The following is a 12,438-nucleotide window of genomic DNA, read 5'->3' as shown; positions in this document are numbered from 1 at the left end:
TTTTCTTTCCAGAATCGATAGGTAGTTTGCATGGCCCCAAATGCCCATAGCTTGTAATGGTTCAAGTTTTTCCCCTGAAAGTTTTAGCACGGAATCAATATAGGTTTCCATGTAATTTTGATGCTTCGTAAAGCACAAGCTTGTAATGTTCTCGAAAGAAATAAAAGTATCTACAAACAATCTATCCATCATATGTCAAAACTGAAGGCATGCAAAGGTTTTCGGGCGAACAGAGAGTTATGGACACCTGAGTGAGGGGTCTAACACCAGGAACCCCTTTGCTGCTAGGCACTTGATACAATCTGAATAGATGACAATTCCAAGGGTCACCAGTCTTTGGAGTTGCAAGAGTTTTGAACCCCAATAGCACTCATAATCTCCTTTGTCCAGCTTGTGTTGGTCCGAACCGTGCCTAAGACTCTCATAAAGTAACATGACTGCCCAGATGATCTCCTGATCATACTCCAGCTCTTGTAAATGTCTGATGAGGCGAGCTCTCGGCACTTGTCAAAAGCTTTGTGGAAATCACAAAGCAACTATAAACCCTTTATCTCCATGCTTTAGCCTCATCAATGACACCTGCGAGTATGAGTATGTAACCTAGAGTCCGTGATCAGTCGGGAAGCCCGCCTGTCCCACGGTTGTGAGTTTCCAAAGCTCTGAAAAACGGCTAACCTTTGTGTCGAGTGCTGATGCATAGATCTTGGACATGCCATCCAATCATAATGGTCCTTTAATTTTCTGGGCTCATGGGATCTGCTGCCTTGTTAAGGGTTAAGGTGTGAGGGAAACTGTTGCAAGCCGCTTCGTTGGAAAGCTTTGCTAAGATTGGGGCCAAAGTATTTATTCCATATGCAATGCACGCAGTACATATGCCCGAGAGAGAGAGAGAGAGAGAGAGAGAGAGAGAGAGAGACTATGAGACAAGGCGCACACATCAACACCAAACATCACTTATAGACTAAGAGTCTCTTTGAACTGCATGTAACACACTCCCAAAGTTATTATAGATTAGCCACATTGTACTAAATGAGATAATCGGCCTGTATTACATTAGTTTAAGACTGAGAGTCCTTGGGTTTGGATTTAAAGTCTTTGATAAGTGCTTTTCCATCTCTATAGACAGCCCATTTTCCTTCTTTGCGAGCGTCCTTCACTTTGTTCAGTTCTGTGGATTTTATCTTGAGCTGAATTTGGGTGAGCTCCTCTGATATCCATACCTTGGTACCTCTCAGCTTATTTTTTTGCATGAGAATCTTGGTTCTTGCCTTCCAGTCATTGAGCACCACTTTAGCTTGCATCCCAATAGGAGCCACAATGGCTACGTCCTTTAAATCCCACTCAATCTGAGGGGTTGCTGCTATGATACTATCAAAACTTTTTGCCAGGCTCCCTTCATGCCAATCTTCAGGTAGTGCTCCAGCCTCCAATGCATAGACATCGAGCATTTAAGAGAAAAGTGATATATTCCATTCAAAACGAATCATACAACAGGTGGGAGAGAAAGTACTCTATCCCTAGCCTCAACAATGTGGCAAAAAAGCCATGGTGGTGGTCTAAAATGCCACGACATCCCAAAAGGGGTCAAATGAAAAAATAATGAGCAGTCCCATTTCCTCATGAAGGATAGAAGTCTCCCACGAGCTGCCAAAGAGGTGCCTGTACACCACTCCCACTGACTCCTGAGAGTGAAGATAATCTCGGCCCAAATGGAAGCGAGAATGTCAGCCTCCGTGCATAAATGGCCCCCAAGGACAAAAGAACATCGCGAACACCATATCCGCCATAGAGTAATGCTGGAAATCACCTCCCAGGCTGACCCTGCAGGTGAAGTAGGCATGAAATCCTGAGCAGGTATAGGTACCAAAAGTAAATCCTGCGGCTCCATGATGCTGACGTGTGGGACCCCGTCTCTGGCGACGCTGCATGAAGAAACCGTGGTCTCCTGGCTCTGACTCAAAGAGAGCAAAGGCTCCAGATCCTCTCCCCCAAAGGGCAGCACCCCATGTCATCAGAAAGGACTCGGATGTAACATGTGAGAACAACCTGAAAATACCTGTCCATCCATACCACTCTAGAGCTGGGGCAGCTCCATAAACAATGCTTACTAGATTCCTCTGCAAGCTGACAATGCATACACAAGGAGGGTCTACCCATCTGCTGAAGCCAAGTACCCACAGGTATACCCCTATGTATAGTGAGCCAAAGAAAATAGGATACTTTATTGGCTCTACTGATGCCCCAAAAGTGAGTCCAGTAGCTCAGCGAGAGCTCTGCAGTAAGTCCCTGTGCGTGCCAATGCTGTGAGGCTGATGGTAGGTGATGAGAGTCTCTCTGCTGAAGCCTGTAACCTTCCCTCGTCGAGTACTGGAAAAAGGGAAGAGGACGGCCGCCTGCCACCGGAGCAGGTCACGTCCACTCACATGGGTCCCAGTCGAGCTCCGTGAGAGGTCGACCCTGAAAAATCCAAAGTCTCCATCTAGGATCCTCTGCAATGGTCAACCTGGAAGGATCTGTGGCCCATTCCTTACCCAAGCAACCAATGACCCTGACCCTCTGCCAAAGGAGCTCTTGTCGATCCAGGGGTTGAGTGGGATACAATCTGTGAGAGGAGTCCGACTAATAAGTAAATGGTACCGGTCCTAAACGAGCTCCAATGCATAGCCCAGCCTCACTAAAACAACCTAACCAAGTAGAGATGGGATGAACATAGGCTGGATGTGTAAGCATATCCCTCCACTCCTGAGGAATAGCTCTCATGATCAGTAATCTGGTGGCAGCAATCTGTCCAAGTGGCCCGTGTCTATCTCTGATCTCCTCCTCTGACATCTCCACACCTCCCCTGAACCAATCTTTGACTGTCACAACCCCCTGAGCATGCCATCTGGCCAAGGGAGTCCTAAGTTCTGTACCAGGGGAAGATCCCTGATACCAAACCAGGGGGTTATGATAAAGTGGTTGTCGAGCAATTTCCTCTCTGGAGGAGGGAACTGCTCTGATGAGGTGTTGTCGAAAATGATCCCATATCTGAATAAGCCTTTTCACAAGAGGTGAGGAAGGCTGAGAATGCTGGTCCGTCAGGAAGATCCAACTGACTCTACCTGCCCACTGGCCTGCCGCTCTAGGGGTGCACTGGTGAATCCCATGCAGTAAGAACTGCTTCCACGGCTGATCTCCTGGAGTCAAACCTCTAACAAGAAGTTTGACTAAAAGGGCTCTTCTCTGCATCTCAGGATCAAGAACCCAAAGTCCTCCCTGCGAGGAGGGTAAAGTGATAGTATCCCATGAAACCCTGGCCCTAGTGTCCTCAGAACAGTCGCCACCACTCCACAGAAAGTTCCGGAGCAATCTCCTCACCTGACGGATCGAGTCAGCATGAAAGCACCAACATGACGCAACGTACCACATAGTCGCTAGTAGAACCTGGTTGAGTACCAGCGCTCTTCCGGCCAAAGAGAGTCTAGCCGTACTCCAATAGGCTAACTTTCTTCGGATACTCTCAAGAACTGGGGCAAACTGTTGCGTTGGGGACACCTCAATGCCAACCTGGAAGCCTAGATATCTCGTAGAAGTGCCTCTGGGAATCCAAACAAAGCCTCTGTCTCCTCCCCATGCTGGGGTATCCTGCTGAGCTCCAGTCCAGATGCCTTTTGATTGCATCTCCTCTGACTGTTAGTGCCGTGTCGTCAGCAAACTCAGTGTCCAAAAGCTCCCGCTCCTGCTGCAGCCTGAGCAGTCTCCTGTTGAATAACTGTCTCCGTAACCAATATCTGAACCTCTGGGATAGTAGTGTCTAGAGTCCTCAAATCCTGAGCTACTGTCTCTTGCACAGCGTGAAGACCTGCCTGTGGATGGTCCTCCGCATCTCCCCTTTCCGGGGTCTCCTGCACATGTGTCTCGACTCCCTGAGCTACCGTCTCCTGCACAGTGTCAAGACCTGCCTGCGGATGGTCCTCTGCATCTCCCCTTTCAGGGGTCTTCTGCACATGTGTCTCGACTCCGTGAGCTACCGTCTCCTGCACAGTGTCAAGACCTGCCTGGGGATGGTCCTCTGCATCTCCCCTTCCCGGGGTCTCCTGCACATGTGTCTCAACTCTCTGTCATCTGTGAGCTCGTACCTGGGGCTGCTCGTACTGCTGGCTCTCTCTCTGTCTCCGTCTCCTCCGAGCTCTCTGTGAAAGCTGTTCCACTGGAGGCATCTCCAGGTCCTCTGAGTCCATTGGAGGCTCCCCCAGAGGAGTCTCCTCTCGTTCTGCTGAATGAGTCGAAGCAGGCTCAGAGACCCTTGAAGGCTGAACTGTAGGTTCTGGGTCACTCGTAGGATGAGAAGGATCTGGAGTCTCTGATCGAGGCCGACGACTGGGGCAATCCCTAATAAAATGACCTCTCTTCCGACAGAAAAGACACTGATCAGGAAGCCCCTCGTACAAAACCCTCTGCTGCATCTGTGCAGCCCTTTTTTCCTGCTCTTGTACCTCTCCATATACTATTAATAGAGAGTGTAAAACATGTCAAGAAAGATGATGGAAAGAGGTTTGTGCCTTGTACACTAAATGGCCTGCTACTTTGAACAAACATTCCTCACATATGGTCATCCTTGATAATTGCACAAGTCACAAATGCGTGCATGCATGTATGCATACATGCATTTATAAACATATACATATATAGATGTATGCATGAATGCATGTATACATTTAGGTATTATATACATGCATGCATGTATGTGTGTGCTTGTGTGTGTATACACACATGACATATGCGCATATTACATTTTCATGTCTATCTTTCCTTCTTTCTTTCTATCTGCACACACTTTTTTTTTGGGTGAAATCTTTGATTGATTATATTACATGAGTAGCAACCTCAAAACAAGGTGCTACAATTACAATTCTATCTGCACACACACACACACACACACACACACATTTTTTTTAAAATAGTGAGAAGAAATATTTTATTGCTGTGAAATAATTACATTCATAGGTACTCCAAAAGCGGAGAAACTACTACTCAACCGAAAATCTCAGTATAAGCCATATATACATCATGATCAATCAAATGAGTCTGAAAGCAATCATAAAACGATTGCGCAGAGATCGTTTGAAAAAAACGAAAGATGGAAAAGTAGGATCACCAAAGAATCTATGATTTCTGTCCATCCATAGAGTCCAAAGTGCCCAGTAGTACACCCAAACAAAAAATAAACTTCACAAAGCAGAATACCCTTCTTGACTGCATTAACCCATGCCTTTGAGATGGGGCTGTCAGAAGAGGTAGATGGTTGACCAGGAGAAGGAGCAGAAGCATCCCAATTACGAGATTGGAGAGGTCTTTGTTTGAGAGGCACTGTCTTCTTTGCAGTCTGCCAACCCTCATGAGAAAATGGATTATTTTCCACTTGCTTGCCCTTTCCTTTATCCTTGTTTTGAGCTGAAATGACTTGATTACCTGTATGAATTGAAGGCTTCGCTCCTTGCCTTATGTCTTTTTCACATAAGTCTTCTGACCTCCTTTATTAGAAGGCGGGGGAATGGCAGCTGGAGGAGGAGGGTGAAGTATAGAGGGACACTCAGAAACCAGGTGTCCAAACTTGTGACAAGAGAAACAGCAAAAATTCCCCATTTCAAAGTGAAATATTTCTTTTCCAAATTAACACCCTCGGTCTATAAGTATCCCATAATATGCAAAAGCGATTTTTATTACCTGTGGGACGAGGGGGACAAATCACTTGTCCCAATGTCATTGCTAAGCCAGGAAGCTCCGTTCTCATGTAAAGGGAAATCAACCACTTCAACCCATACAGGGCAATGGCGCTTGATGAGATTCTGATAGTCCTTATTAGGAGACCAAGGCATGATATGCACCATCTGACGGCCAAAAAATAAGGGGGACATTTCCAGCATCTTTTGTTTTGTCAAGGCATCCAAGAGATGAACTTCATAAAATCCTCGGGAGGCAAAATAAACTCCTTCCACATAGCATCCACCTAAGAGGAAATTCACCCATTGGCCCACATCATTAGACGAAGGTAATTTTTCTTGGGAAAAAGATGATGACTGTAGTCTGAGAGAGCTTCTTCAGACTGCAGTCTGAAAGATGATGACTGGGCATTTTTACTGGGAAAAAGATGATGACTGCAGTCTGAAAGATGATGCACAAGAGAAGGCAACCGCATTTTGTAAGTGAGTTCCGGAGCAGGTAGCATCCATTCTCTTCTACTTTGTTGAAATTCCTCATTCAACATGTCAAATACAGAGGAAGCATCTTCAGATGAAGGGGATATGGGTGGCAGAGTCTCCCTTGACTGTTTTGGGTGCGTCCTCTTTACATCATACTTATTTGTTTCTGTCATTGAAGCTAGTGGATTCAATGGAGAGATTCAAAGCTGAAGTTGCAGTTAGGTTACAAGCTATGAGATAGAGGGGGATGAGGGCCAAGACGCTGAACAGAAAATTCAGTTGGGACAGATAGCAAGCAGAAAGAAATAGACAAGCTAAGCACAAAGCAAACAAGAGAGGGAGTAACCAAACAGTATACGAACTAAACAGATTGTGTTGAAACCAAAATAAGGACAGCGACGCTGTAGCAGCTGGGCACGGGACCTGGACAGAAAGGCACGAAACCTAGACAAGAGGGCACGGGAACCTGTTGCGACTAAATTCCTTGCAGGAAGACTGTCTCACACACAACTTACACGTATCCTACGCACTTACAGAGCGGGCTTTAGAGAGGAAACTAAAGACGAGGCGCTGAGGGTGGCTTTGAGAGCATGCAAGATGGCCGAAATCTCCCGTGAGCAGAGGTAAGGGCTCCGAATAGGCTTCAGACAGTTCAAAGCAAACGTGGAGCAGGTTGTCTCGCTAACGCGCACACTTTTTTAAAAAAAATATAAAAATAATAAAAATAGTGAAATCTTTATATTTCTGTGTGGGAAACCTCAAAAGAGGTAAAAACCCACCAATAAGTACAAGGAAAAAGTTTTTACAAGTAAAACCTTAGAGCAAAAGTCATGAGGTAGCCAAGTAAAATATTACATATCAAGCTGGAGGAGAATCAAACACAGCATCCTCCAGCTTCAAATTGTTGCTCTGTAAGAACTGATGCAGTGATGAAACCACACCATCAATAAAAACAAGCTGTTTTTTGCCCTTATGATTCTTCTTGATGTAGGCTGGTACCCGAAATTTTTGAATCAAAGGGTCAAAAACTTGTTGTAACATGGGATGGAAAGATTCCAATAAAAAAGGTACTTCTGCATCCCTGTCAGAAGAAGACTCTGGCACAGGCATCAAAGGCATAGGAGCTAGCTTAACATCCGTGTCTTCCGATAAAGAAGCTACATCTGATGAAATAGAGTTCAGCATTTGAGCTTCATTCGGAGGATCAATTTGAATAAGAGCAGGGGCAGTATCTTGAGAAATAGCATGCATATCATCCTGTAATTTGCCCTCTGCAAGGGTTACATCCATGTCCTGAATAGAAGGAAACTGATGGTGCTCAACAAGAGTGCAATCCTGAGCTTCTTCAGCAGGAGGAAGATTTGCCTGTGATTTATCAACCTTCCTCCAGTAGTGCTTCGGAGCAGTAGAGGACTTCACCAAAGAAGCCATAGCAGAAACCGGAGGAGAAGGGAGAGTAACCTTGACAGCTGAAGAAGGAGCAGGTGGTATGGGCCTGGATATGGAAGGGCAAGCACGTGCAAAATGGCCAACCTGTCGGCACCGATAACATGCAGTGGGGAAAGATGCAAAATGGAGCCTGATGCGCATCGGATGACCAAATCCCAAATCAAGATTCAGAGTAGATGGCACGGGCTGCGTCATATCCCACAGAATGCAAAGACGAACATCACGGGAGGCTTGCAAGAACTCCTGTCTCGGAATATGGAGAGGCCTTCCCAAAAAAGTTGCAAGAGTTGGAAGATGCTGAAAAAGAGGCACATGCAGCGCTTTGAGAGTAATCCAAACTGGACAGTGAGTCAGAAGTGTTGTAGAAGGATCGAAAAGTGGATCCCAGGGCATAACATAAGCAAAGAAACCCGCTCCAGGAACACCAGCATCATTGACAAGGCGCTCTACCACCTTAGTCGAAGAGCATTGGGCATAGTAAAATCCTTTGCCTAGAACAACAAAGGAAGAAATACAATCTAGACCCACGGTAACATCAGCCCAATGACAGAGCTGAGCTGAGGATAAAACCCTGCCCATGAAGTAGAGGCAGACTCCAAATTGTTGAGCCTGTTGAAGACTAGAGACCAAAAGGGCAGAATCCAAGGAGCAAACAAGCGGGAAACTCGATGAAGGAACTTCTGTGACAGAGGCAGAGCACAATTGGCGAAGAAGATCCAGCTGGAGTGAAGAAGAAGGGCCATCAGAACCATCGAGCTTTGCCGATTTGACGAGAGGAGAAGCAAGCAGACCACCATGCTTACGGCAAAGAAACACACGAGTAGGAGCAGAGGCAGAGGGAGGTGCCGAAGCGGAGAAAACAAAAGAGGGAGGAGGCTGCGCAGGGGACTGACTGTACGGGCTGTACGGTCTTCCGTCGCTCACGCACACACTCACACTCAAACACACACACACACACTTTTTTTTTAATAGTTATATCCAGTGTAGTATATTTATATGCTCATGAATTTACATGATGGGAGGTCTCCGAAATGGAGAGTATCCCAAAGATCAGAAAACTAAAAAGAAAAGCTCTATGCAAGAAGCATCCATATCACCCTCATGGCAGGCATCATATAAGGATTGCCGCAATGAGGCTTGGAAAGATTCATATGACTTGTGAATCTGCCGACCCAAGTATGCCAAATTATGCTCACTCCAGATTGTCCAAAGAGCCCAATATCGCACCCAAGAGAGAAATAGTGAGTATTGAGACAAAGACCTCATAAATCTGCCAAAGAGCCATAAATGTTTCCCAAATCTGTGAGTCGGGAAACGAATCCGAAGATGATATGAAATTCTCCTGAGGAGGATCCTAGAACACGGGCAGTGCCAAAGCAAATGAAGAACAGTCTCTGAAGGAGCTTGACATCTTAAACATGTGGATGGTGCAATGCGACGTTTAGCAAGTGTGACCCCCACTGACAATGTGCCTGTCATACATCTCCAAAGAAAAAGTCTTTGTTTCAATGGCATTTTACACTTCCATAATTACCCGAGATTCTTCCGCCACCATGAGAGGGGCATCCTTATATGCCACAGAGAATTAGCATATTGCTGAATCCATGGAGCAGGCTGAAGAAGCCTGTAGGCTTTGATGGAGGTTAAGGCAGAAAGAGGAACATGATGAGTGCATGTAGGAGAGGGTTGCAATTGCCAATCCGTAAGCCTGTCTGTGTCAGCCACAGTAGGAACAGGTAGAAAAGGATGTAACAAATGAGCAATTTTCTTCCACATAGACCTATGATGTATTCCCAATGCATAGGAAGCAGTGGCTTGAAGAAAAGATAAAACATAGCCCTGATCATCTACCACATCATGTATGTATCTAATTCCCAATTTCATGAGATTGTATGCCCGAACAGGTTCCTGTAAACCGAGTGGAATGTCAAAGATGGCACTCCAATGAATACTTTCTTTCCTCATTGCGTTTGTCCCCGAGCAATTATCAAGAGCCCATTTGACCTTAGAAAGTACTTGTTTCCAGTCAAGTATCAGAGCAGTAGAGAAAGGACAGCCAGGTATCTTCCCTACAAATCTCCCAATGACAACCTCCCAATGATGAGTAGTCCAATGACCATAAGCACAAGTCCTCATGTTCACACACATGGATGCTAGCATACAAGTCCATGGCTGTTGTTGGCGGAAAAAAGTATGCAGCAGAGTCGCCTTCCTTGCAAGTACATGATATCTTATATTGAGGACATTAAGTCCCCCATGCATCCTAGGAGAGCACACCATTTCCATCTTCATCAGTCTCAATGCTTTCATAGCAGTTTTTGTCCTCCATAACATCTCCATAGCTTGAGACATAAAGGCTGAAATATCCCTGGAGGACGAATGCAGCAAAGGCAAATAGAACTGGAAATAGGACATTACAATGGACTGTACTATTCTGAGCCTGACATGAAGAGGCCAAGTAGAAATGTTCTAGTATTCCAGTTTATGTTGAAGTCTTTGGAAGATCCATTTTAGCTACTGCTTCCTGGTGATATACCATCCTATGGGATATCCCAAATGCCTGACTACATCTTTGGAATGCACCACCTGACCTGGCCAAAGAATAGAATGCTAGCCACATTGTTTCAGGGGAAGTAATTTAGATTTGTCAAAATTGACATGCAATCCCGCTGTCAAACCATACAATGAAAGAGTGGTCATAAGCATGTGAACTTCCCGGGGAGAATTCTGTGGCATAAAGAAGGAATCATCAGCATATGCTTGTGCCAAAAAAGATACAGCCCCACGGATTTTAAGACCAGTCATCTGTCCTGTGTTTGTAAGATGATCAAGATACATTAAAAGGGGATGGGTCGCAATGGCATCGAAGAGAGCACTGAGAGGGCAGCCCTGTCTAACTGATCGACCCAATGTCCATGACCGAGACAGATGACCCCGAAGAATGCACTGAGAAGTAGAACCAGAGTAAGGCCAGTAAACTGCATTTGCTATCTTGGGACCAAAGCCTATCTTTGTCATGATTTGAGAGATAAAATCCCATTGAACAGTGTCAAATGCCTTAGCAATATCCACCTGCAATATTAGCACATCTTGATGCGAATACTTAGCATATTCAATTGCAGTCAAGGCATTGGATATATTGTCATGGATCTGTCTTCGCGGCACAAACCCATACTGATGAGGATGAAGTCCCGCATCCAGTATACTGTGAAGCCTATGCACAATCCTTTTGGCAATGAGTTAATAAACTACAGGCATCAAAGTAATAGGCCTCCAATCTGACATATGGTTACACAGATGTCTTTTGGGCACAAGTTTGACTATGCCATGCTTCCAAGAGTGCGGCAACTGATTTTCTTGCCAGGCAACATTGATCATTTGCAAGAGGACTTCTTTCAAATCATCCCAAAAAGAAATATAAAATTCCACCCTAAGGCCATCCCAACCAGGGGACTTGTATTTGCTGAGGTGGAACAATGCATTATGAAGTTCTGTGTCAATAAAAGGTCTCTCCAAGATAAGAGTATCATCCATTTCCACTATTCCAGAAACATAATGGAGAAATTCAGTCCTAGCATCAGTCATTTGATTTGATGGGTGACCAGGAGCGGAGAACAATTTCTGGAAATAATTTTGGCATTCATCTTGGAGATGAGAGAAAGAGTGCGTCCAAGAGCCATCTAGCTTCCTTACCCTTAGAAATGAGTTTTCTTTCGAGTAGCATGCAAGCCCTGGAAGAAGGCTTTTGATGAGCAGCCCTTATCCATGAGGGGCTTCATTTTTGCCCTAATCTGCCATTTGTGCAATTTCCTCTGCTCATTAACAGTCAATTTAATCTGAGCATGTGAAAGGGAATCGTTTTCTGAATTGAGAGATCCACCAAACACAGCTGAACCAAAAAGTCAGACCATGCCTATTGTTCAGAAGCCAACATATGAGTGTGGCATGAAGTATTGTCTCCCGGTTGCGGAGCATTGTTGAAATCACCACAGATGAATGCATAGTGCCTCCACGGATAATTATGCATGGCATCCCAAAGCAACGCTCGACCTTTAGAAGATTGAGGGGCATAAACCGATGCAAATTCAAAAATTTCTCCTTGAATCAGGCATTGCATAATAATCCATCTACCATGGTGATCATTGAGAGCGACAACAGGCTGAAGATCATGCCTCACCAAAAAAGCTACTCCAAAGAAAGAGTGCTCTCCAGCATAGAAAATATCATAACCAGCAAAATGTCCCGTGTGACCAGCATACATGTGTTGGTTATGTTCTGGCAAAGCCACTATGTCTGGTTGCAATTGTCTGATATACATCCACACAAGTTTCCACTTTCTACGATCATATATATATACATTGAGTGTAAGGCATTTGATGTGGTCAAGCATATTTACAGATATAAGACAAGTATGTACAACAAACAAACAAGCTGACTATGTCGGCATCTCCACCTCAAGGTTAGGGCCTCTGCCCTAAGAAGAAGAATCAGCTTGACAAGAAGACAAAAGTGTAGCAACTTCCTCTTCAAGAAAGAGGGTAGGATTTGTAGTTACTGCTGCCCAAGTCAAACCAATTCTAGAATTTTCAGTGGGGGTTTCACCCTCTGAGGATGCACTATTCCAAGTCCTGGATGGCAAAGGTCTCCTAGGAGAAAGAACTTTTCGAGGAGTTTGCCATGCTTCATCCAAATCTTTGCCCTTCACTTGAGGCTGAGATTGCGAAGGCATAGAAAGAGGAACATGAGCATTTGAGGTAGCTGGGGCTTTGCCTTTATCCTGGCATTGAAATTCATACTTGGAGGCGGG

At 45.1% G+C, this 12,438-nt stretch overlaps 1 protein-coding gene across 10 annotated transcripts in view; it reads left to right on the top strand.

The window, feature by feature from the left end:
* HIT1 (Membrane trafficking VPS53 family protein) overlaps nt 1-12,438 on the top strand; it is a 152,348-nt gene that overhangs the window by 101,800 nt on the left and 38,110 nt on the right. The gene's annotated exons all lie outside the window — the stretch shown is intronic.

This window comes from Dipteris shenzhenensis, chromosome 4 (genome assembly GCF_047967505.1).
Source record: "Dipteris shenzhenensis isolate YYH24624 ecotype China chromosome 4, Dip_SZ_1.0, whole genome shotgun sequence".
Taxonomy (NCBI): Eukaryota; Viridiplantae; Streptophyta; class Polypodiopsida; order Gleicheniales; family Dipteridaceae; genus Dipteris; species Dipteris shenzhenensis.
The sequence above is the reverse complement of the archived record's forward strand: the minus strand, read 5'-3'. Positions and strand labels throughout refer to the sequence as shown.